Source organism: Pinus tabuliformis, chromosome 6, assembly GCF_031772625.1.
Source record: "Pinus tabuliformis cultivar Carrire ecotype Pingquan chromosome 6, CPIR1, whole genome shotgun sequence".
Taxonomy (NCBI): Eukaryota; Viridiplantae; Streptophyta; class Pinopsida; order Pinales; family Pinaceae; genus Pinus; species Pinus tabuliformis.
Window position 1 is genome coordinate 1,364,951,696 of NC_142292.1, and position 3,351 is coordinate 1,364,955,046.

A 3,351-nucleotide genomic window follows, 5' to 3' on the forward strand; every position below is an offset into this window, starting at 1 on the left:
TGCCACTATTCCGCCTCGGTTGTATAAAGAAACTGTGTTTGTTCTTTGTGTATTTCTTATATCATTTACAGTTTCCCATAACGAAAGTGAAGTAGTCTTGCTGTGACCTCTTAGATCTAGACCTGTGATAAGTGTCGTTTTGATCTCAAGAGTTAGTTTATTTGCTGTTCATAGCTGATTGAGCTTTTGCTTTCGTCATATGGTTTGAATTTATATATTTCTAGTGTCAAAACAAGTAAATCTTAAGGTGTCTTTTGATTTTGGACAAGCTTGTTTGCTTTCGCTTGAAATTGAATTCGAAATTATACAACAGCTTTCTTTTTGTATTGCACCAACATTAAGAAAGAGAAAAGAAATACCTGCATTAATCATTTTGCATTTGATAAGTTTGCATGTTGATTTATGGAAAAAGTGCATTAGTGTATGTTCTTTGATCTGTCTGAAAAGATTTTGTCTCTCTTTTCCCTCAGTAGTTAAGATTTTCATAAGTCGAAAAGATTGAAAAAGCTTGCTTCTCATCTTAGACTGCATTTAGGAATTTGTATCAAACATCTCGTGGTGAACCTTGAAAGGAAAACTTTAAAAAGATCAACTTAAAATATATTGAATGAACCTAACAACGCTTTGAAACATAACGCAAACACATAGAGGTCTAAGCTAGAGACGTGTTCCGGCGTCGTTAAACGTAGTGACTGTCGATCTCGACGAAGGTGGGTGATTCCTCCTGAGAGTCAGTAGCACTAATACGGACTTGTGCTCCCACGTACAGTCGCGTATATATTGGGAGACCCCTATAGGCATATATCTTTTATCCATAGGAAGCCGTGTCGGCCGCCCTACTGATCGCAATGCAGTGAACACAACATTCACGAAGATTGACCACCCGTACCGTAAAACGTATTCTGTGGTTTTGCGAAAGGTTTGGCACACCCTCTGCCTAGATCTCCAGAGCAGTTTCTTTTGGCCTTTTTCAAACTCTATAACTAAAAACGTCCAGCCGAGCATTTGTCACTTCGGGCTCGTTAATACATCGAAGGAGACTAGAGTCATCTTTAGCTTTTTCTCGACTCTTAAAAAGTGAAAAAGAAAGTTGTGTCTAAAAGCGTCTAATAAAATTCATTCAATTCGGAAACACAAATTTCCCCTTTTATATTTTAGTTGATCGAGTAATCCGCAATCGTGGAAGAAAGTAAATTGAAACCCCGTCGTTCGCGGAGGCTTACGAGTCAACCGTCTTTGTCTCCGGAATCGAAAACAGTACGGACAAAGCAAACTCGTTTAACCGGTTCAAAATCTCCTATAAAAGTTAGAACAAGTGTTCCAACTGCATCTGAGGTTCCGGTTACTCCAAACATTTCTGGAAACCCTGCCTCTATTGAAGAAGTTCAACAGCCACAGAAGGACAATAATACTGATCCTGGTCTGGGGGCAAATACTTGTATAACTGAACCAGTTCCATCTGTAACCGGTCCAGAGAGTTTTGTTCCTCAAACAACTGTAGCTGTCGAAGCAACCACTTCTTCGGCACCAGAAATATTTTACGGACCTGACGGTCTTCCTCTTCCACCGGGTTTGATTGCGATAGAGGAAATTGCAGAGGATCCGCAAGCAAGTACTCCAACTCATTTTGGAGTCGGGGTCACTCTATTTCCTTCATCTGAAGTTAATCCACCACAAGTGGAAGTTCCTGTAGAATCGCTAGGCAGTCTATTGGATAGACTTAAAATGTCTGAACAACCGTCATCATCTAGGACTGTGTCAAATGACACAGCGACAGCAGAAGCCCCTGCCGTCACTCTGTCAATGTTTGCCGGCATACCAGCTGTCCCAACTAGCTCACAACAGCTAGAAGGAGTCCGCCAAGGGACTATTTCGATAGTTTGGTTTGTTCCAGTTTGTTCATCCGGAGTAATACCCAGTAACTCTTATGTTGAAACTCGCCAAATTGACCCATTTGGAGGTCAATCTAGGCCATCAATCCCCTTTAGTTCTGGATTGATACCATATGGGGGGCAGTATGCCCTTTCATTACCCCCTCCGGGAGGGTACCCATACGTGAGTTCACAACAATGTTCAGGTTATACTGGAATTTCTTCAAGTAGTTGGGTACCTATGCTACGTCAACAACCAAGGGTTGTATATTCTATGCAACAATGTGTACCTGTGACGAACATCCCAACCACACCAGCTATTGTAACAGTGTCACAAGTTCAAGCGATACCTGTTGCATGTCAACCTCAGATATCTCAGGTTGTAATGCAACAACCTCTTGAACATGGGTCATAACCACAATCGCCAACTGGTGGGGCGACACAGGTCCAAACGGGTACAGTTACCCCACACCTCGGTCCAACGGTTAGCATAGCACAACAAAACATGGCGTCACAACCGTGGCTTGTGCAATACCAACAACCGCAATTCCAGCAAGTGTACCAAGGTTCTGAGCAGCAGATCTTTGCGAACAGTGGACAACCGTATATCCAAAACGGTCAAAACCAACCACTTTATAGTGGTCAAGTCCACCAACCGTATCAGTCATACCAACATCAATTACATTATGCTGGTATGCAAAGGCCCACCGCTCAGGCGATTCCATCGTACCCTGGTTACGCTTCGCCTAACCTGAATCAACAGTTACCATTCGTGGCAACTTTAGAGTTACCTGATTTACATCGGTTAACCAACGATCCGATTGCTTATGCCCCTTGGTGGCCAGTGATTCCTCATAAACTTCCATCTGACATTCCTAAATTCAATGGAAATCCAGGTGAAGACCCATCGAATCACGTGATGACTTTTCATCTGTGGTGTTCGTCGAACACCCTTAACGATGATTCGATAAGGCTTCGCCTTTTTCAGAGGACATTGACAGGTCCAGCGGCTAAATGGTATATTGAATTGCCAAGAGCCTCTTTCGACAATTTTAGTTCCCTAGCCACGACTTTCTTAACCCATTTTCAATTACCGATAAGGTATGAAACGGGAACAGAAATATTAACCAACTTCAAGCAGACGACTGCCACCCATATATCTGATCATATACATGAGTGGCACCGTCGTCGTAGGATGGTGAAAACATACATTCCCGATCAGCTATTAGCTGAATGGTTTATAAAGTCGTTACTTCCTGCTATAATGGAAGATGTGGCAAAGGGGGGAGTCGTAACAGAGGAGCAAGTTATCGCTCGTGCACAGTATTTGGACTTAGTTTATACTCAGTCCGGCACGCTCTATGACAAAATACCTGACGCCCCTAGACCGGAATTTTTAATTCCTCCCCCTCCTAAATCCAATAGTGACTCTCATGCCGGTGATGGCGTGATTGGCACGACAAACGCGAAATCGATAAAG